Source organism: Pteropus alecto, unplaced genomic scaffold, assembly GCF_000325575.1.
Source record: "Pteropus alecto unplaced genomic scaffold, ASM32557v1 scaffold164, whole genome shotgun sequence".
Lineage (NCBI taxonomy): Eukaryota > Metazoa > Chordata > Mammalia > Chiroptera > Pteropodidae > Pteropus > Pteropus alecto.
This window is the reverse complement of record NW_006439568.1, coordinates 24,928,678-24,952,323: the sequence shown is the minus strand read 5'-3', so window position 1 is coordinate 24,952,323 and position 23,646 is coordinate 24,928,678. Positions and strand designations below refer to the sequence as shown.

At 39.5% G+C, this 23,646-nt stretch overlaps 1 protein-coding gene and 1 pseudogene across 1 annotated transcript in view; one reads left to right on the top strand and one right to left on the bottom strand.

Moving 5' to 3' along the window:
- SDC2 (syndecan 2) overlaps positions 1-23,646 on the top strand; it is a 104,990-nt gene that overhangs the window by 44,928 nt on the left and 36,416 nt on the right. The window lies entirely within an intron of this gene.
- LOC112483653 lies at positions 21,409-21,527 on the bottom strand (annotated as a pseudogene).

Below are 23,646 nucleotides of genomic sequence, written 5' to 3'. Positions count from 1 at the left end.
AGGAATTATCATCCTCCACCCAGCAAAACTGTTTGCTGTGACAGTCCTGGTATTTTGCATGTGAAGAAACAAAAGTGTGAGTGACTTACGCAAGGATAAACTTGAACTCAAACCCAGGTCTTTAGACTTTACATCCATTGTTCTAAGCAGGATCTTCTTGCCAAGTTTATTTCAGAAAGTTTTGTTTCCAATTCCCTTTCCATTTAGGCTTAATTTAAGGTTGTGCCACACTATTCCTTGTTAGGAAAGAAATAACCTGAGTGCTTTGGGCTAATTGGACATGCCTTACCTATCAGCAAAGTGACTTTACTCTTGCAAAGTTATCCACATCCTATGGGCGTATCCACGAGAGGCCAGGGGACCTCCTTCAGATATTCTTTTGACAACTCTGCCTCAACTGCCATCTCATTCCATTCTGTGAAGAGGGCGTTTCCCGTCAGTGCTCTTTAGCACGTGCTCTTCCAGCAGTATTACTGACTGTCCTCTCAATTCTGCCGTCTTCTTAGTAAACAGATGTGTATGCTCATCCCTGAAGAACCAGGAGAAAGGCTGCTGCCTCAGTGCTGCTTCCTCTTTATTCTAGTAATCGCTCTTTCCTTCCTGAGCTCCAGGAGTGCCTTGAATTTCTCTTACAGCACTTCGCATGCTCTTTGCACTGTAGCTATTTGTCTTTATTATATTCCTCTCTAGAAGCCTGTGCTGAGCTCCTCAAGGGCAGTGACCATTTCTCATTCATCTTGGTGTCCCCACAGCACTTAACACAGTGTCATATCTCTAGGAAACTTTGCAGTTAATTTTTCAGAATAAATGGATAGGTTTAGAGATGGTTATGCCCACTCATAAGACTTGAGGATTGCAGATTTTTAAAACACATGGGTATTATAAGAAACCTTATTATCGGTATAATTATCACCTGGTTTGTGCATAATTTAAAAAATAATTGTATATTTTTATGCAGTAGGTTATCATGTACAGTTTTAATCTGAAGTACTTTTTATGGGCCTACCATTTAATTAAATCGCATGGGTGTTTTTGAGAACGCTGCTGTGAAGAAGGGGGAGGAGGCGCGGTCTTTCCAGACGCGCAGTGACCTGGCTCCTTGCGTTGTCAGTACATCCTGTTAGGCTAAGCCCACCACAGCTGTCTCCACCTGACTAGCTTTTCTCTTGTAGCTTGTATTCACTGTATTATGTGAGAGAACAGGTTTAAAATTTTAATTCTTCTCTGCCAGGCCTGCCTTTCAGAAATATTTTAGAGGATTTCGAGAAAACAAATTCGATAGACAAGATTTTGGTCGTTTTGGTGGCCCTGTTTTATGTGTACCTAATTTTTTGTGTGTTTACATACTTATTTTTAATTCCATGTTCTCCCATTTCTGTAGAACTTGGAGTGGCCTGGGAACTGGCATTTTTGAGAACCTTTCCACCTTTTTCTAACTAGGTAATTCTGATATGTAGGGTCAGAGAAAAATTCACCTTGAGAGAAAACAGAATACATCACTATTGAGGAATGAGGGACTTAGAGATAGACCTTTCAAAATGTGTAAGATTTGGGTTGGTGGAGAGGAAGATATTCCGTGTAGAGGTAAGAAACAGAACAAAGTCTAATGTGAGAATAAGCATGCACAATTAGGGCATTGTGAACAAGGAATGTCCTAACCAGGCTTCAGTGGAAGATTACTTTAGAGCAGTGATTCACCAGCGGGGTGCATAAGAAGTGTCCAGGGAGCTTTTGAAACTTTCACATTCCTGCGTTCTACCCTCACCCTGAAATTCTGTCAGTTTGGGTGTTCTGAAGTTTAGAGTGTGTCCTGGGTATTTACATTTCTAACAAGCTTCTGACTAACACCCTGGAGTGATGAACCCCTACTTCATTGAGTAAAAGGATGAGCTGAGGGGGTAGCAGGGACTACATTTTGGCAGTCTTTCCATTTTTGGATGAGCTTTGGGGGATTTAAGGGGAGACCAGAGCTCTAGCCGGGAGGTAGTTTCAGGGCTGCTGCGTAATCCTGGTGAAGTGAAATGTGCAGTTGAGGGCATGGGAGACGAGACGATCAGGAATTAAGAGAAGCCTTTTTCTCAGAGGAAGATACAGACAGCTGTAAAAGGAGTTTATTCTTCTGTAAACTGCTAAGACATTGCAGAGAAATTTTCCATTTACATAATCTGTTGAATTTTTTTAGAGAGGTAACCTTTTGAAGCAGGCCCTCATAGACATCCAGAATAGCTTGAGAGCAGAGATTTATCTAGTCTTGAGGTCTGACTTGGAATCCGTGGACCCTGGACCGACTTAAACATTTTGTTTATCATCTCCCTGAAACTGTAGAATTTTGTGTGGACACACGATTTCTGGGGAGAGGGTCCATAGTCTTGATTACATTCTCAAAGGAGCCCATATTGGGATTTAAGGTAAAATCATTTAGTGCATTTCGGATTAGCTGGCTGGATTTCTCTCTTCTCTCCTTTATAAATTCCAGAACAAATTTCTGTTAGTGAAAAGACTAGCCAAAAGAACAAAGAAAGGCCCCAGTCCAGAGGATGGAGTGGTGGAGGATCCCTGGACTTTCCTACAGAAGACCCTCCATTTGTTTTTGTGGGAAGGGGTATGTGCCATCATTAATAATAAACTGGAAGAAGAGGGAATGGGAACTTTTGTAGAATGTGTGATGAACTTCTCTGTTGCTCATGGAGCAATTTCAGAGTCTCGGCTGAATGACAGAGAGGGCTGTTGTAACGGCAAGGCGGTGAATTACTAGTTATTTCTATCAAGTTTGGAGCTGAGGAAAAAAGCTAGTGTGTGAAACAGGACTATGTGTGAATGGATTTCTCAAGTGTTTCATTAATGATTTGTCAGAATGGTTATCCTAACCATCCTAGAATCTCAGGCTTCTGATTCTCTTGTGGAATTAAAAAATGCTTTCGGGAAGAGAGGCAAAATGTTTGAATTATCATATATTGATTAATGGGCCCAGCAGAGCATCCTGCTGTGAATTCCCTCTGCTGAAGATAACCATCACAGTGAGCAAAGCTTTTCTGAGCTGGCACTTTCCATGCAGCCCATTGGCTGCTATATCGGGTGTGACCATTTTTAAAAAGCTGCAGCACTAGAATGAAAATGGGAGTTTCTAAATAGTGTGTGTATTGATTTGCAAAATCTTTTTGTGTCAGATTGAATGGTCTCATCTGAGTTGAGGGGGAAATGCAGGCTATTTTCAATTTATTATTGTGTCTTGAAGGTTTGAGTTGACAATGTTCAGCAGTTAAATCAACCTCCTGTTGAAAAGTCTACTTGGATCTCATGTCTTGATTATACATGTAAAAATCTAGTTCATTAGCTTATACTATAAAAGACTTCTGCAGCCCCATTTACGGAGTGAGTCACAGTCAGTAAATATGGACCTAGAAGGCCTAACTATGACTCAAGCTCACCCATAAACTTGGGGACCACCTCCCCACCAACGCTCTCTACCCAGCTATTTATGGAAGAAGCCACAGGCAGTTAATAGATGTTGGCCTGGCGGACAGGATCTGTGTTCATTCACCTCTGCACAGCATTCAATCTTGAGGCTAGTTCGGGCTCTTCATAAGACTTATAGATGGTAATAGACCATGTCAGAGAGTGAGCGAATTGCTACCTTTTAAACTATATTTTACCCAATTGCTTCAGTGCCTCCTTTTTTTCTTAAGTGGCAGGAATATTCATGAAAGATGAGGAGCTACTAGAAGTAGCTATGACCAGAAATGGACCAGTGAAATTCCTGGTCAGCCTTCTGTTTAAAACCCCAATTTATGACATTGAGAATCTGCTTCACAATAAACATGAAGCGAGGTATTTGCAGCTTTGAGGGATGTACACTTTACTGTCTTAATGTTTTGGTGGTAAATAGGACCACGGCAATAAAAACGCTCTGACGCCAACTCTCTCTGCTTGCGAGACAAAGCATCCTACGAAACGGTGTGCTCATGAAGGAGACATCATACTTAATGGGTTTCGTAGCATATTATGTGTCATGTGAAATTCCCTCTTACACTGTTCTAGTAAGTGGAACTCAAATGTGTCTGTGTACCTTTTATCTCTTGGATAGCAAGTTCCATCTGTCAGAAAGATTTCTTGGGTAGTCTAAGTACAGGAATCTAAAACCCAGTGTTTAGCAGAGTACTCGTACTGAAATTGAGATACTTAATTCCTCAGGAAAACTTAGGAAAATCGTCTTTAAGAACAATTTAGGGTTTTGCCAAACTTTCCCCTTATTTTCCTCTTTGCATTTTCCTCCTAACCCAAGGCCTTGACAGGGAAAACAAACAAAACCTTTTTTTCCCCAACGTTTACTACTGTTGAATTACAACCCCTGCTGGCAACTCTGGTGGCTTTGAGGCTCTCCTGCAGGGTGTGGGAAAGGTAGATGTGAATAACAAAAAATCTTAGCTATAGAAAATCATGAAAATGGGACTGAGGTCTTTAACTTCGAAAACTGTCCATCATCTGCTGTGCACTGAGCAGCTTTTTTAGACGTGAGTGGCCTGTGGGCTCATGCTAAGCTCACAGGGAAGAAGGGGAAGTTCATTCCCAGCAACCGTAACACTAGGAAGTAACACTAGGAAGCACCGGCACAGCGGGTAGGTGGAACCGTTGTCTTTCACCTAATAGGTGAATCGAAGCCAGTATTTTGGGGGATGTTTGTTAATTGTCCTTTTGTTTTTCTTTGTTTTCGAGTTATCTTCAGGTTGTTATCTTGGTGCACCCCCATCAAGGACAATGTGCAGAGTCCTCATTATCAGTTTCTCTTCTGAGAGCTGGAATATTAATTCATATATGTTTGCATTCCCTGAAATTCCTTTGTGTAGGGACTTAATAAGTATTATTAAATCTGATTTTTTTTAATTTAATGAGCATTATTTAAAACAAAGAATATCTATTTCCTTATGTTGAACCAGAGCCTAGAAACTGTTATAATATAATGACACGTGTCCTGTTCCTTTAGCTGAAAGAATAGAGTTAGAATAAACTTTTTGATTCATCAGTTTTGAAATCCAGCTCACCTTTGAGACTGCTCTCTCTTTTAGGTTTGAAATTTTACCCTTGGGTTTTTGGGTCTCCCTAGTAGTATATAGTACTTCCAAATACAGGCAACATAAGTAGTCTGAGGACCTCTCTGTTCATTAAGATGGGGACCCAAAAAGTTTGTCAAAGATCTCATATTTACAAATGAGTAAGTATAACGTAAAATGTAAAAATTAAAAGTCAAAATGGGAGATAGGATGGTTGTCCCAGGCTCACACTAGGATTTTGGGTATAGTTATAATCAAGCACTTGATGGAGAATGCTGGCAGTCATTCCCAGAGATAGACAAATGTCACTGAAAAGGAAAGTTTAGTGGCCCACAGCAGTGTTATCATTATTGACACAACGACTTGTGTCACAGGTGCTCCAGAAACAAGGAGTTTTGATGCTCCCCAACATGAGTGTATCACATGTCCACCGACTTGGGCTAGTTCTCACCGCACGCACAGACCCCTAGAATCCGGGGGAATAACTTACTAAGACAGCCCTAAACAAGTCCCCTGACCTCCGTTCTCCAGGCACTTTTTGTTAATAAATAAAAAATGTTCTATTCAAGTATACTACAGTGATTCTTATTTAAACAGGCCATTATGACAGCCCAGTGCCCTGCTGGCATTATTCCTCATCTGCATCTGGAACCCCCAGGAGCCTCCTGTGCAGGTCTCACTCCTGGGGTGACAGGAATCAAATGGCTTCCTGTTGATGGGTGCCCTGATATCTTTTTCTTAGTCCTAATATTTTCAGCTCTTGGTTCCTACCTGCAGTCTCTGTGATCACCTGCCTGGTAGGTTACCCATGTACACAGCTCCCAAGTTACTGTTGAGAAGTCTTGGAACTTGTCTCCTGCTTAGCCAGTGATTAACACTCTCTCCCAAATCCCCACTGGAGAGCTGGGCTGCTGGAATAGTGGTGAACTCTCCCTGGGGGACTCCTGCTTGGTTCATGTCAAGCCCCATTACCTTGGGGAGGGTGTCTTTGGCCCACACCCAGCCTAGGCTAGGCAGGTGGTGTAGGGACAGAGAGACATCTGTCACAGCCTTGCTATAGGTTGTTTCACTTTCCTCCTGCAAGTCCCAAGAAATTCACCTCTCACCCACTGAATGGGATTAAGAGAAAGAATCTGCTTGTGGTTATAATTTTCCTAATCAAACCCATCTCCTCTTGGACAGTATAAAAAAGACCACTTCTTCAGTAAATAATTACTAGTAACTAACACTTTATGTACTGCTTACTTACTTAGAATAAGCCAAGCACTTATTCTAAGCAGTCCGCATATGTTAAGTCATGGAATCCTCACACCATCTTATGAGGCAAGTTACACTATTATTAGTCCCAGTTTACAGGTGAGGAAACCAGAGACAGGGAGCAGTTTAGGTAACTTGTCCAAAGTCACTGGGTTGGTGGAACCAGGAATAAACCCACCCACGTAGCTCCAAGGCCCTCCCTTAACCTCTCATACTCATCAATAAGTACAAGTTCATTTCAGGGTGGTTAATTTGGAGTTTAATGGGCTTTCCAGGTGATTCGAGTTTGATGATTTCTGAGAGCAGGCAGGTTGTTTTCTTCCTCTGTGGAGGAGAGATACCAAGTGAGAGACCAATGAGCTCAGTGCCTCCGACCATCCCCAGAGCTCTGGGACTTTCTCTCCTTCCTCTCTGCTTCCAGCCCTCAGGAACTTGGTGCCAAGTCCTCTTGTGCCCATCTCCTTTTTCTTAGAACTGATTTTCTCAGATACCTATATCTTCCTTCAAATTTTTTCGTCCTTCTCCTTTTTCTTGAACCAGATCAGCCCTATGTTGACTCTTGGGGATAGGGTTTACTCTTGACGCAGGTTTCAGGGACTTAATTGTAGGGGTGCTAGTCCTTGCTGTGTCCCTGTATAGCTTGAATTCCTCCTGGTTTGGGGAGAGTAGGAAATTACAGCATTCTTCAGCGGAAGCAGCGGCACACTGGCATGTGTTTGGCTTGTCTCTGATTTGATGTTGCTTTCCTCCAGCTGGGCTTGGCCCACACCTTGTTCCAGTTAATGGCTCAGCCTCCATGTGAAATGAAGAATGGGATACAGATTCTAGTGTCATATAAAACTCTGATTTGTTTTTACTCTGAGCTCCATCTTGGTACTACATTCTATTCGGAGGCCCTGAGGAAATTCTTTCCTGCTTTTGTTTTGATATATTAAAGTTCTTGAATTATATTCCATGTTATTGATCTTGGCAAATGTCAGTTTCAAAATTGAGAGAGAAGTAAACGGTATAAGTTTACAGTATGCCGTGTTGTGACTGTGCATTTGTCTGCATTCTGTCCAACGTCTAAAAGAAAGGAATTATATCAAGCTTTAGTCTTTTGACATAAAATCAGTTTACATTTTGCCTTTTTAAAAGGATTGATTGATTGATTGATTGATTGATTTAATACAGTCGGTGATTGCCATATCAAAGAGAGTTTATTCTGATTCAAGATCATTGTAAAGTCCTAAATTTTACTTAGACAAAAATTTCTAATCATCCCACTAACAGGCTGTCTTCCTCTATATTCAAGACTGGAAGAGACAAAGGACTTTCAGGTTATCATTACTAACTTATAATTAAAAATAGTTTCATACTGTTTTAAAGCCTGTCAGTTTTGTGGTTATGCAGTTTTTTGGAAGAGACACCTTACAGTCCCTTCGGTGTATTTAGTGAACTTTTCAGTGTGCTGTCACCTCCCCCAACGTTAGACTGAATGATGAAATTCCTGTGGAGTCTCGAAGCATCTTGCCTTTGTTAGGGACTAATGTTTCTCCAATTCATTAAGCTTATAAGAGTTTTCTGGTATTCAATGAAAAAGAATTGCAGGTATTTCAGGAATTCCTGAATAGCTAGTTTATAATCAGACTGATGAAAAGAAAACAGTTTTAGGCTTGGGGTTCTGTGTAATACAAGTTTTAAATTTGAAAAACGATGCCAAAATCGACACTCTGATTTAACAAAAACACTCTTTTAAACTGAGGGAGACATTGTTAAAAGGCATAAAATAAGTTTCATTTGATAAATATTTGAAAGAAAAAATGTGTTTTGTGAGGCATACTTTTAAAATAGACCTTACTCCTATAAACCGGTACTAATTTAGTACTGATTTCAGAAAATTTGAATTACAGGCATTCAGTTTTGATAATCTATAAATGTATATTCTGTCCACACAGGTTGTATTTAAGAATGTGTTTTTATAAAATGTATAGGTTTATTGTTTTGATTTTTAAAAAATAATTCTTGGAAGATACCAAGATAGCCTAGTATAACTATAAATGATCTAGAAATTACTTTTAACATATAAACAGCCTAAATAGAGGGTTTTTTTCGAGGTGTCTACTAAGTCATTACTCTTGCTAAGTTTGATTGCTGTAAAGCTTCCTTTTAGGAAGAGATAAGGGTAGCAGGAAGTTGTAGAGATAAGCTAAGCTTACACCAACAGCAATCTTAAAGCAACTGGCCCTTTTTTCTTGCTATTTTTTTGGCAGCAAGAAATGCACACACCAATCACAGTAGTTAATGCACCCATTTATCCATGGTATAGAACTACAAATGCTTTTCTTTTCTATATGCTTTATTGCTCTACTTTAGAATATTGCCTTCAGACCATGGGAGCCACTTGTACTTCAACTTATTTGTATTTAATTTTACACAAAGTTTCGCAGTCTGTCTGGTTCGGCTCCAAGTGCTCTGCATAATAAAGTGATTGATTGATGACACACAATTCTGGATTTCTACCGGGAATATTTTTCCTAAGGAGGATTACATGGTGATTATTTAAAATATAAGATTCTGGTGTACTGAACTATAATATATAAGTATCTGCGCAGCCTGCCATCCATCTGTAAAGGGTCATTGGACAGGTTAATTTCTGGATTTTAATATTCTTGAGTTTTCTGAATATCATTCCCTTTGGTGAAGCTCAAATCTGAACGTATTACTCTTTTAAAATGATTATATCTTTGGGCACATGTTTCTTAATTTATATGTGATTTTAAAAGGAAAAAGGTTTATTCAGGTCATGGTTAATGTTCCAGCATTTAATTTAAAAAATTATAATCTTATAATGCTAATTTTCCAAACACTTTACAAAGCAATTTCACCTGCTTTGACCTAGTTCATTCCTCTCAAGGGTGCTCTGGAGTAGGTGTTGGTACCTTCTGTGACACACGGAGTGAGACAGAGGGCAGTGTGTCACCCACTTGGTTTTTGAACTGAGACGTGGCTAATTTGGGCTCTAGTCCATTTTGTAATATGCCATACACAGCCTTTAGGTTTTTTTGAATTTCTTCTTTTTTTATGTTAACATAAAGACACATCCTTAGCAAGGCACTGCAGGCCTGGCCTCGGCCCCTCCTCTGTCCGCTCACCCCGTGCCTGCCTGCCTTTCAGCCTGTGGGTTGCTTTTCAGCCTCTCCTGTGGGTCCAGCTTCCTCCCTCCAGGGGCTTCTGCATAAGCTGCTCTGTCTTCATGGAGCTCTGTTCCCTCCCTGCCCCTTTTTCTTCCTTTCCTTCTTTGCCTAGTTGGGCCTCGTCATTCTTCAGGCCTCAGCGCAGTTCTTTGACCCACCTCCCCCACCTTACACTCTCATAATTCTGCTCACTTCTCCTTGGAAGCACTTACTTCTGTGGTTTATTTTTGTGGCACTTGATTGTGTTCCTCATTAGACCAAGCTCCGGAGGATGGGGACTTTGTCCAGTTTTGCATCCTGTATTACAAATGGGAGGTAGGTCCCCTTTGTGGGGTCTTTAAGGATCATTACAACCTGGGTCCAGGAATCACACTCTGGGAGGCATAGGAAATTAGAGTTATTTTACACACAGGTCCTAGAAGAGAGAGGCACGATGCGCCATGCAGGAGGCCGCACGGGTACCCAGCACCCAGGGAATGCATTTAGCGAGCAGATGGGAGGCTGAGTGAGGATAGAGGGCCCGTGGGCAAGTTTCTTTAGGGTCCGGGTGGAGTACACAAGCAAAAGGCTTGAGGGGATCTCATTGAATGTAACTAAGTCATAGACCAGAGAGGGCAAAGAGGAGGACTTGGGATAGGGACCAGCCTTATACCGCTGCACTGGCCAGCTGGGCATGGTCTGGATGGCCTGTTTGTAGAGATGTTGAGGTGTGAGGAAAATAGAAAATTTTAAAAATTGACATTCTCAACCCCTAGCATGGTGTCTGGCACATAAGAGGTCTCACATATTTGGATGAATGAATGATACAGACTTTGTTTTGTCTCCTTTCTTAAACCCTTAGAATCATGGGGAGTTCATGGGATATGGTGAGCACTAGTAAGAGTAGCTGGTATAGCACTTGGCTAGATTTGAACAGATCAGGAATCCTTTGTTTTGTTTAGTTCCATCTCCAATCAGGTAACCAATACTTACTGAATATGAGACAGGGCATGAAGTGCTGTAGCTCTGTTGTCTGTTTTCTCCATCTTAGCATTTTTTCATGTTTTACAGAGCAATGAAAATGATTCAAGTAGCTGCTCGAAGCCACCCTGTAAAAGTATGCAGATAATAAATAGTAGCATTTATTTAGGGGGGCTGCACAAATGTATGTCATTGTAGAATACAATAACATACGCTAGATTTGAAAATTTTCCCTTTGGCTTATAATTCTTCACAATCTTGGAAGTTTTCAGAAAATGAGGCCACTTCTCAGCTGCTGCTGACAAAACTTACTCTTCAGACGTGACAACATTTTCTATACCAATGTCCTTCCTTTGTTTTTCTCTCAAATTCCCTTTATTAATCCTGCAAGTCGAGGTGCTCATATAAATCCACATACTTAACTTCTTTGCCTGCTGCACAGAAGGTTTGAGATAGTGCAAATTTTCTCGTGGTCTAAGAATAGTATATTTCCAGCTTGGGCTATATAATAAATTGTTGAACTCAGTGAAAGCTAGACCTATTAAATTCCTCTTGAGATTGATTGTTCAATTATAGTTTGTTTGGACTGAATTCTCAGAATGTCATACATACACTGATATTCAAGGGTGATTAAGTGACATACTTGGAAGTCAAACTTGAATTAGAGTTTATGGTTTGGATTATTTCTGTGATGTTATTTCAGGTTTCCTGCCATTATGTTCCCCTCTTTGGGGCTGATAATTTGAGAAGTTAACTGCATATAAACCAGCTTTAGTAAGAAATTTTGTTTAAAAGAAAAAGAAACTAAACATTGAAATTATTCCTTTTCTTTGACTACACCACTGCCCCCACCCCATGCATACACACTTTTAACCAATTTTAAGATTGTATCAATTAAATATTTTGCCATGTGTCTGGTCAGTTGGTGTTTATTTATATGCGAATGGTGCCATTTTTTGCTGAACAACATTTTTATCTCTTTGATACTTGCCTCAAACCCAAGAGCACAATAGCTGTGTTCTGTAGTGGGAAGGTCCTAGAATGCCAGGCTGAGTTTTTTAAAATAAGGATACATAAGTATAGGAGAAATACAAGTACATTAAACTGATCCTGAGGATAGATGTCAGGGTGTGTCTAAACCATGTCTACATTTAGTGCACTCTGTAAATAAAGCCCATAATTGGTACACATGAGTAGTTAGAGCAGTTCTAATTGCATGAAACCCGTCTGAGAGAAAGATCCATTCTGTTCTTGGCGGTTGAGGAGATTATAAGTGTAGAGCTGTGTATCATTTAGAAATGGTTTGCTAGGGTTCAGACATGCTTCCTCTGGTGGGTGGAGATGGGGTGAGAACAAAATAGCTGGATTTGCCCTGGTTCTTGGGGAAGGAGAAAGAGATTTGCGATTCAGGCTCAAGCTTTGGGTAGCCAGGAGCAACACTCAAGCAAGAGAGTTGGCGCTTGGTGGTTTTGTGGCCAGCAGCTGATGAGCCTTCATTGGTAGGTATGTTGCCTCTTTGGGAACTTCTGTTGGTGGTTTGTCTTCAATTACATCCTTGACATGGAATGAGGAAATCTTTTCAAAGTAAACATAACAATGAAGAATTTCTGAATTTTACCTCCTGAGATTGGCTTAGGGTACTGTGACTAAGTTCCTGACATCTAGTTGGTTCTCTGAAATATTTATTGATTGAATGAATGTGATTTCTAACAGGGATAAATCCACATAAATAACAAAAAAATCCATTTTTGAAGCATTTCCATAAATCATATGAAATTTGTGTAAGAAACTAAGCGACATATATTTGTAAAAGCACCTCAGTGGAAAACTCATAAATCGTGCATTATCTTAAAAGTCACATATAAAGATAATTTCCAGATTATTTCATCGGTTGCTAGTAGAGGAACTGGTTTATTTTAAGACCTATTTTTGCACGACTTACTGGAATTGAGAAGTAAGTCTACTCATGGTAACTTGATGACTAAGCTATCTACTTTGCGCTCAGTTCTGGGCAAGGCGGTTACTGTATGGAATCTCCACGAGGGATAATGGTGCAAACAAGTTCGATAGGGACTGGGTGGGATGTGATGAGGTGAGAGAGGAGAGTGAAGGCTGAATAGCCAAGAAGGAGGTGAAATTTGAGGTGGAGCTTAAAAGATTTCGAGAGTTTGACAGCAGCTAGAGAGGAGAAAGGAAGGGGTTGCTGGGCAATTTCCACTAATTTGCAGATGGAGTATGGGACAGTAAGGAAAGTGACGAGCTTGAGGTTATTGTAAAAGGAGAGATGAGGTTGTATGTAGGGCAATGCAGAGGATTTGGGACTCAATAGAATAAGTAATAAGAAGCCACTGGAGATTTTCAAAGAGAGAAGTGGAAGAATAAAACTGCAATTCAAAGTTAAGCTTGATTTTCTGTGTTCACGAGTGCTTCTCATGACGTGGGGATAATTTGCTCTTTCTGTAGCTGTGTGCCCCATATTGGCTCCAGTAGGTTTTGCTCCTACCTTTTTAACCTAATGAATGATCAATAATGATTCAGTGACTCAACCTTTCTAAGGATTATGTTTTTGTCTGAATTTTTGTACCTTTCTAAGTTAGAGTGTAATTCCATTCTACAAGAAGGGAATTAGATGAAACTCAAGTTCTGAAGACAAATTTTAACCAAGTTGGAATTAATCCAGGAAGAGTAAGCCAAGTTTTCTCTTCCAGTTATTACTGAACTTCCTAATGTGAAATGAATTTTAAAGACATGTGGAAACAAAACACCAAACACTTCATAAGACCAAATATTCGTTTTTAAGTTGATATTATTGTGATCTAAAAGATGACAAAATATCAAAAATTCATTCCCCCCCAATTTTCAGTTGATTTTTTATAGCTTTATTGAGATATAATTCATACACCGTACAATTTATCCATTTAAAAAGTATACAAATCAAAAACAACAAGCATTGGTGAAGATGTGAAGAAAAGGGAACCCTCATACACTGTTGGTGGGATTGCAAATTGGTACAGCCACTACAGAAAACAGTATGGAGGTTCCTCAGAAAATTAAAACTAGAACTACCTTTTGACCCAGCAGTTGCACTTCTGGGTATTTATCCAAAGAAAAACAAAACACTAATTCGTAAAGACCTATGCACCCCTATCTTCATGGCAGCGCTATTCACAATAGTCAAAATGTGGAAGCAACCTAAGTGCCCATCAGTAGACAATTGGATAAAGAAGTTATGGTTCACATATACAATAGAATATTAGCCATAAAAAAGTGAAATTCTACCATTTGCAACAACGTGGATGGACATAGAGGTTATTATGCTGAATGAAATAAGTCAGACAGAGACAAATACCATATGATTTCACTTATATGCGAAATCTAAGGAACAAAAGGAAGAAACTAAATGAAAATAGACTCACAGGAACAGAGAACTGCCAGAGAGGAGAGGATTTGCAGGGCTGGGGGGAAAAGGTGAAGGAATGAAGAAGCACAAATTAGTAATTAGAAAATAGTCATGGGAACATAGAGTACAGCATAGGGAATATAGTCAAGTATTGTAATGGCTGTGTGTAGAGCTGGATGGGTGATAGAGTAATTGGGGAGATCACTTCATAAACTATATAAATGTCTAACCAATGTACTATATACCTGAAACTAATATTTTTAAAAAGTATACAACACAGTGGTTTTTAGTGAATTTAAAGTTGTGCAACCATCACCACAACCTGATTTTAAAACTTTTACATCACCCCCCTGAAAAAAACCCTATCCATTAGCAGTCACTCCCCCACCATACAGTTCTCACTTCATTTCTTCCTCTTCCTCTCCAGCTCTGTCCAGTCGATTTTTTAAAAATTAGTATTTTACAGAATGTTACCATGAATTTTGACATCAGAAGACCTAGGTTCAAACTCCAGCTTATTGGTAGTATGACCTTGAAAAAATTTCTTAAATTTCCAAAGCCTATTTCTATATTTTTAAAACATGGATATTAATATCTACTTCACAGTTTGTTGTGAAAATTAAGGGATATTTATGTAAAAATGCTTTGTTAAATGCTGTATGCATTCATTGCTCTACAGGGGGTATGTAACAATTATTAAAAGGTCTCAAATATTAATCCTTTGAAATAGTTGGTGGAACATAATAGAATGCATAACAAATGTTTGGCTGTGAAAGAACAGATTTTATGGTTTTAAGGCTATGGTTTTATTTATATGACTTGAGGATTTGACTTTTAAGATGGAAGTTTTTCTGGATTTCTCTGTAGAACCTAGTATGGTAGTACTTATTCTATATTTGGATCACAGATTGCTTTGAGAATTTGATGAAAGCTATGCACATATACTTGATTTTATTAAAGAAAATCAGGAGCTTCACAGATCCCTTAAAACCATCCATATACTCCTGGCATATCAGGTTAAGAGCCCAGGCATGGTCTTTTAGAAGAGATAAAATAGCTCTTTAAAGCTGGAGTGAGCAGTCCCACACATTGGCATGGAAACACAGCCATCAGCCTGAAGGTTGTTTATTTTCCCTCCAGTTTTCAATATCCACATAAAAGTATGCCCAGTATGTGCTTGGCCAAGCAAGGTGGATTTTCTTCTAGGTATAGAAATGAGGAGAAGAGAAGTGAAGAGTAGTATCCCTGAAAGACGGAGCTAGTCAGAGGAAGAACAAGCAAGCAGGGCATCTTTTATGTTGTAAGCAGTGCCCGTCTGGCCTGCACCTGCATGATTTAGAGCCCTGTGCAAACAAGCATTGCAGGGGAGGGGGGCGTTCACAGGAGCCTTACTATACAAGGTGAGTGGTATGGCCTTGGTAAAGTTTACTCTCCAGTTAGCTGCTACTCACAGGCCACTTGATGCCACAGTTGTGTTTTCATAGTGGTTAAGTGGCCCAACAGTATGGCATCCTCAGTAGTTTGAACAAAGAAGTTTTTACTGGATCTACAAAGCACATTTTTTCCTTTCCAAAATCTGCTTTCCAACTTTCCTCTTAATTTGAAACACATTATTGTGGGAAGATATTTGGGTACCAGTGGTAAAAGAATCCAACTAAGAACAAAGCTCAGAGGTTGAGACCAAGAGAAACGATGAGGGGAATCCAAATGAATAAGCAGTGGCCAGGTGCCGCCTGTCAAATATGAAGGAAGGTCACTTGCTATGCAACCATTGATAGTAGTGCTTTACCAGGTATTTCTTGTCTTCTAGTTTCCTTAACAGTGTCTTTTACAGAGCGGAAGTTTTTAATTTTAGTAAAGTCTGCCTAATCAAGTATTTCTTCCACGGATTGTGCTTTTGGTGGTGTTGTATCTAAAAAGTCATTGCCATACTTAAGGTCATTTAGATTTTCTTCCACATTATCTTTTAGGAGTTTTATAGTTTTGCATTTTATATTTAGGTCTGTGATCCATTTGGAGTTAATTTTTGTGAAGGGTATAAGGTCTGTGTTTAGACTCATTTTTTTTCTATTTTTATTTTACTATTATTTTTTGCCTGTGGATGTCCAGCTGTCCAGCACCATTTGAAAAAACTACTTTTTCTCCATTGTACTACCTTCTTGTCCCTTTGTCAAAAGATCTGTTGACTATGGGGGTATATTTCTCTGCCACAACCTTTTAGTGACTGAAAGATAAATGGACAAGAGGTAGCGTCTTTCACTGGAGTGGCCTCCCTTGCTTGCCCTTGGCAGGATTTCTGAAGGCATGGTCAGCCTGGAGTGAGGATGGCAGGGAACTGGCATGGAGGGCACTCTCTGTGGGACTTGGTAGCTATAGAAGTGTCTGAGGAAAGGACTCGTTCGTTGTTATCAGAATGAACGTGAGAGGCTCTGCATTACTGGAATAAGAAGGAGTCCAAGCCTCATCTCCTCCTCTGCAGGCCCCTCATTCTTAACACACTCATTCTGCTAAGATAATTAGAACAAAATTCTGTGTAACTACTAGAACCAGAGATTCCATTGAAACACAAATATAATCGGGAATCTTCACCCTCAGTTCTTCATTCTCGTGAAACCTAAAGTAAAATTAGGGTTGTTTTCAAGCATAGCTTTTGTGCTTAAATGACCCTATTCCTCTCTCCTTATCTGCAGGCTAACCTAAATTCCAGATTTTTTCATTTGGGGACTTGGAAGGTTTTCCTATGGAGGCCAAGGTAAATTTGATGATAGGTTAGTGCCTGGGAGAGGGGACATGTTCACAGTCGACTTCCATTTTTTTCCTTTGTATTACCCTCCCCCCGCCCCCCAATAGCATCACTTAACATTGTGGCTTCAGACCATCATTTTCCACACACATCACTCCTAATTTGTTTTTCCGGCTCTGTGCTTTTTTATCTTTTACTATTCCAACCACCTGATAGATATTTTTCCAGGGACACCTTCTTGGTACCTCAAGCATCAAAAAGCAACATCTGCCCGTCTTCTCTGAAACTTATCTTTTCCATCGCTATTTCCGTAATGGTTAGTGAGATGTCTTCATTGCCAGGGTCCTGTTGAAGTTTCCAGTTTTGAGACCTTACGGATCTCTCCCTTGTTCGTATTTCCATTACCGTGCTCTAGATTAGCTTCTCGACAGCCTTCCATCAACTCTTCCTAATGCTTCCTAACCCAGTCTTCTAATGATCTCACTTCCTGCTCCCAGAGTTTTCAAAAGCTCAATTTCCATTTCGAGTTTGGGCTTCCTAAGCTAGCACTCAGTGCCTTAAATTTCCTGGTCATTATAACCCAACTTTCGTCATTATTTTACATTTTCCCTCATGCTTTTTGCTACCTATGCTGAGTATTTTCCCCATACCCCCATTTCCTATAGATATCTTATATTTTTTCACTTTTATGTCTTTGTTCTCAGACTTCTAAATCAGTGATCCTCAAATTTTAGTGTGCCTCAGACCCACCTGGAAGGCCGGTTACAGCACAGATCACTAGGTCCCCACCCCCAGAGTTTCTGCTTTAGTAGGTCTGGGTTGGGTTCTGAGGCTTGTTATTCCTAACAGGTGTCTGGCGATGGTGATGCTCGTGGTGCAGGAACCTCACCTTGCACCTTGAGAACCGAACTGCTCTTCTAAGCAATTTCAAAGCCGAGGTGGAAGTATTACAGTCCATATTTAATATATTTGAGTTAAAAGATGAATTTAATTCATAAGCAAGCTGTCAGTTATTCAGATCTGTGCATTGGAGTTCATGTACGACAGTGCTAAAATTGTGTTTTGAACTTTAAAGAAACCTTTAAGCTCTTACCGTGCCAGCTGACAGGCCAGGCCCTTTGCCTATAAAAGCACTGTTGAATTGAAGATTATCCTTCTGTTTCCTCTCTACACTTGCCATAAGTGTCCACACTCTGTCATTACAGACTAACAGGCCGTACAGCTACTTAACTGCCAATTACCAAACTACAGGCCTGTATTCCAAAAGCAGTTTAGCCAGGCTGTGCCAGTATCTTCCTTGTGTCTTTTGTTACCAGGACTAGGCACAGTCTTGTAACTTGGTGGCTTGGTAATTACACCCTTTTTTAAAGACTCAGGTGTCCTTGGTTGTCCTGGTGAGAGGGTTTTATATTTTAGTCTTATTTTTCAATGTAGGGATCATGTCTTTGTCCCATTCCTAATGGAAGTTAAGCCACCTGGGGTGCAGAAAAGAGGGGTGGGAAGGCTCTGTGGCCTACAGCCTATCAGAAGTACCGTAGTGCTTTTAACTTTGCAAGGGCATGTCCAAGAGTGAATGTAATTTGAATAGGGCATTTGGAACTCTTAGTAATCGATACCTATAGAAGATTTTTTGCTTCTCTTCTCACAACGATTGTATTCTACTGGCCTAGACTGCAGACCTTGAATGCAGAGCTATATTACGTTGGTTTCATTGGCCTAGCCTCACGCAGGGAGGTAAGGGACCTCTAATTTAGTGGGGCTTCTTTGGTAAAGGATCCTGAAGTGAAAACCTCAAGAGTGCTCTCTGATTGGTGAATGTACCTAAGATGTTTCCCTTTTATACCTCCAACTTTTGATTAACGTTAAATAAAACTTTCTAAGGAAATGCCTCGAGGGTCTAGGTTTTTTTTCTATGGTTCATCTTAAAGTTTTATCATCTCCTGTAGTAAGTGATGAAGTCGGCCCTGCCAGTGCTTTGGGAAAGTGCCTTGCTCATTGTTTTGGCAGCTGAATTTTGTGATCCTTTAGAAAACTGACTTAATTGTCTGCTGTTGTATTTTAGTCATTCTTCTGTACTGTATACTCTTCACTCTGCTTCATAAATTTTGATAAGTTAGCAATGGGATATCCTTTTCTGCTCAGGTATGTTTATTTATTTATTTTTCTTTAAAAAATGTTTATACATTGAGGAAAGGAAAGTGATTTTTGGAAAATAACAATGCATTAAACATGTACATTAAAGGCATGAAATGTATCAAGTATCTTAGTTACAGGTTATTGTGAATGAATGGATGAATGAATACACATTAATACATTAAGCTCTTATTTCTGAAGTTTGTTTTAGAAATTAGATTTCTGTTTAGTATTAGTCTGTTTGAGTATATTTGCTGTTAATTATCAATTTAGAAATTCTCAGAATTTATTTTATTTATTTATTTTATTATGGTGACATTGGTTAACGAAATTCAGTAAATTTCAGGTGTACAATTCACCAGTAAGGCATATATACATTGTGTTGTGTGTTCGCTGCCCATAGTTAGATTTCTTTCTGTCACTACTCAGAAATTTTTTTTATAGAAGTGAAAGTTTTGTTAGAGACATTTTAAGTCCAGTCTCTCATTTTACAGGTGAGTGCAGCGAGGTCCTAATAAGTCACAATGATGACTGAAAGCACTCTGAATCTGACTTAATCTTTGATTCAGAAGATATCTCAGGGTCTTATGGGATAATCGTACTGAAAAGATTTTTCAGTGTTTCTATGTGCTGAAGAAATGATTTAGGTTGAGTCTTAGTTTAATAGGGTTTGCATAAATAGTGCTTAACATATATAAATCCAAATACTGTATCATACACATCTGTGGTCTTGTGTATTAGGGTAGGGGCAAGGTGGGAAAGAGGGACAGAGAATTGAACAGTGGAGACACCAACAGCTGTTTCTTCTATAAGTATAGACGTAAGAGTGTTGCTTTGTGGCTGTGTCTCGGTTTTCCCTGATGCCAGTCTTGCCTACACCTCACATACATCTAGAAAGAGTGCATTTCCCTCCTGATTGGAAAGGCCGTGTAGAGACTGCAATGAAGAAATTGGAGACATTTGGATTGTAATGGCATTTCCACTGGGAGGAGGTGAAAGGACCCGTGGATGAATCACTGAGGAATCAGTGACCCGGAGGTTGCAACCAGTTGAAATACCTGAGCTGTCATCTCATAGAAGGTTAATACCATTAGTGAAAAATACAGTGGGCATGCTACCCGCAAGACCTGGGCTTCAGTCTTCCTTCTTCTCTGCCCCTTATGCCACTTGTAGGCTGTGTGGTCTTGGGTGGCACCTTAGACTCACATCCTTTTTGATGTTGAAAGTGCCCACTGCCTGGTCTACTTCCCACGGGTGCAGTGAGCCTTCATTTTCACTAGATGTGAAAGGGCGTCATAGACATAAAGAGCAAAATGAAATGTCTAGTGTTTTATGGGGATTACCATGGTCATATTATATTTATTATTTTGGCTGACTTTATTGTGGGCTTCTTAGATGATTCTTTTAAGGAATTTTAATTTAAAATCACATTTTATGTAAGAATGTTGGAGTTGACTGTGGTAAATTAATGAACTTAAATACTTAAATTTTCTCATAGCCTTTGAATATTTCTTGATTATTTAAGAGCATTTAATTCTTCCTAATGCTATGGAGTGATAAAACCATTAATGACATTAAGTTCTAGAAGCAAAGGCTACAGCTCATTCATTAGAATGATAAGGAATATTTGTAGAAGGGCTTTCAAGCATTCTACTCACGCATGTCTGAGGAAAAAAATATGAATCATAACAGATTCTAATTGGTCATATTTTACATGCCTAAAGAAGCTCTTATAATAATTATTGTACTTTTTAGTTTTATGTGAAATACAAATACACTTATATACTATGCCAAAAAATATTTTTGCTGCTTATTGTTGTTTTGCTGAGATTGGTGGTCTTTTTTATTTTTATTTTATTATTATTATTTTTTAAAATCATTCTGATCTAGCATGGACATTATTTTCATGTTTTAGTCCCATTGTAAACATTAATATTTAGAGAGGGTGTATGTGTGTGTCTATATATGTTTTTGTATGATTGTTCAAGTATATGTTTATTTTCTAAAGTTTACCCAAGTGAAAATTTATTAGTAAGATCTGATGGCTATAACATCTTCTTTAAGGTGTCATCAAAGTTCGACTTCAAGAAATCTGGTAGCAAAAAGATAGGGAAGAATTCTAATTTTTCAATTATATTTAGTAGAGAAAATGCTGTCTTATTATAAAAGTCCTAAGTTTGGCATTTTTAATCTGACAGTTCGCAAGAATAATTTATTTGTCATAGATATTTTTTTCTTAAACTTATTTTCACCATAAAAGCCTCATTACACCTGTATTCTGAGAAGTGAAGTGTAAGTAATATCTGTTGAGCACCTACCAGGCACTGTTAGACACAGATGCAGGCGGTCATGTGACCACCGTGGGAAGCAGTCAGATCATCACTTTTTAGAAGAAGAAACTACTATATATTGTTGCTGTCATTTGAACCCAGGTCTCCTGCACATGGGAGATTTTTCTCACTGCTTCTTTATTGAGGCATAATTCCTGACTCTTTTTCTAATATGCCAGTAAAGCTTATTTTATGTTTCAGAATCAATAAACTTAAAGTTTTCTTTGCTTTGTCTTACAAAGTTACGTGAGTTAGGAGCCAGGTAAAACCCTCTGTCTGCAGCTAAGCCTGTGAGTTTTTCCTCCCTTCCTTAAGTTTTTTTTTTTTTTTAATTTTATTTTTATTTTATTACTTTTTATTACGCCTTCAGCAGCTGGTCTTCCTAGGTGGTTTCCCATCCAAGTCCTAACCAGGCCCAACCCTGCTTAGCTTCCAAGATCAGACGAGATCTGGCGCATTCAGGATGGCATGGCCGTAGACTTTCTTCCTCAAGTTTTTAATTACTCCTGGCACATCTTACAGTGAAAGAGCACATCTTGTGGGGATGGAAAATGAAATGTTAACTATAACAAATAAAATTTTTAGCCAGTTCTAAATTGTTTTAAACAAAAAGGGCAGCAGCTTGAATGAACTTTTCATAATCTATCTTTAAAACATAACCAAAACCTGTCAGAGATGCTAAACAACTGTCCAGTTGCTAAAATGGGCTTGTTAGTCCTTGGCAGTGGAGCCCTGACGGTCTGTCTGTATTAGGTAGCTGGGCAAGGCGGCTGGAGGAATTATGTCTGTGGGTCAGAGAGCTTCAATGACTTGTCGAATGGAAAACCTGGGGGTAGAACTTTGGTTGGAGCTTTTGATTCATTGGCGGAAATAAATACCACAGAGATTGAGTTAGCGCCATCTTGTATCTGCAAGTTTGTGGACTGTGAACTGGTCAGATTCTATAAATTGAGTGTGGGTTGGCTGAAGCCAGGAGCTGGTTAGGACACCCTGGTCTAGGACTGTCACTCAGGCCATCATTTTGGAAATGTGGGTTTTTAATCATAAGGGAAACTAGGAGAAAAATTGATTCATTCAATAAAAATTTATTGAACATTTTCTGTGCTTGGTAGAGAAACAGGTGACTAGGGGAGCTCTTCATCTGTTTGGGATAAGAGTCAAAGTGTAATGTAAGAGGCATAAAAAGTAATGAAAAGTCATTCTGTGATCAGGAAGGATGAGAAGTGTCTGGTGCTTGCATAAGAATGGTAGAATGTGCTTTCATGCTCACTCCCCCTCCTTCCTGATAGTCTCAGCCTAGATATCCTTTCCTTCACAAATCCCTTTACCTGACCCCCACCCCAGAACTGGATTAAGGTCTCTTGTTGTGGAGTCCGCGGGTACAGTGCACCACCCTTAGCAGACCATCTGACCTCTGGACTGTGTCTTGCTCTTACCTTTCTCCTACCTCACTGTCAACTCTCATGACAGGAAGAGCCACATAGACACAGCACCGTGTACTTAAGTAGATGCTTAAATATTTGTCAAGTGAAATCAAGCTGTGAAGGTTCGAATGCAGTTGTGGAGGGCCCTGTAATAATAATAGGTGATATTTATTGATTGCATACTATGTGATATTTATTGATTGCATACTAGGTGATATTGACTTAAAAATAGTATGCAATCAGGGAGCAATACTAATTCACTTCAGTGCCTGGTACATATTAATAGCACAGTGCCTGGTACATATTAACTCACTTAATTTTTCAGCAACCCATAAAGTAGGTACTTTTACTATTCCATTTTATAGATGGAGAACCTGAGGCACGGAAAGTTGAATGTATTCTCAAAGGTCGCTCAGCTTGTAAGTGCAGAGCATGGCTGAGGTCCAGCTGTTTGGATCTGGAGTCCTGCCCTCACCCACTGTGCTCCCTGCCAGTAGCTCACCCTGCTGGGAAGTGTGGAGTGGCCCCTGGAAGCACTGTGGGTCTGTTAGTGCTGTAAGCAGGGAAGTGTGTGAGCACGTGGGCCTCGTGGCAGAGTACTCCTGGCACAGCCGTATAGATGGACTGTACAAAGAAGAAAGATGCCTGGAGCAGTGCAAAGTCGATTCTGAAATGGCAATAGCAAGACATGTTAGCATCATTTATTGACCTAAAAATGCACACAAAGCGCTTACTGTTCAAAGAGCTTTGCATATGGAAGCAACCTCAGTGTCCATCAATGGATAGATAAGGATGTAGTGTGTGTGTGTGTGTGTGTGTGTGTCTGTGTGTGTGTGTGTGTGTAATACTATTTATTGCTGAAATACTGTTCAGCAATAAAAAAGAAATAAATCTTGCCATTTGCGACAACGTGGAGGGACCTAGAGGGTATTATGCTAAGTGAAATAAGTTGAACAAAGGAAGACGAATACCATATGATTTAACTTGTATGTGGAATCTAAAAAACAAAACAAATGAATAAGCAAAACAAAAGAGAAACTGACCAATAGATATAGAGAACAAGCTGATGGTTGCCAAAGGGAAGGGAGTTGGGAATGGGAATAAAATTTTTAAAAATTAAAAAAAATCTGATCACCGTTGACCTGTGTCCCAGTGTAGCTGACATGATCTCTTTC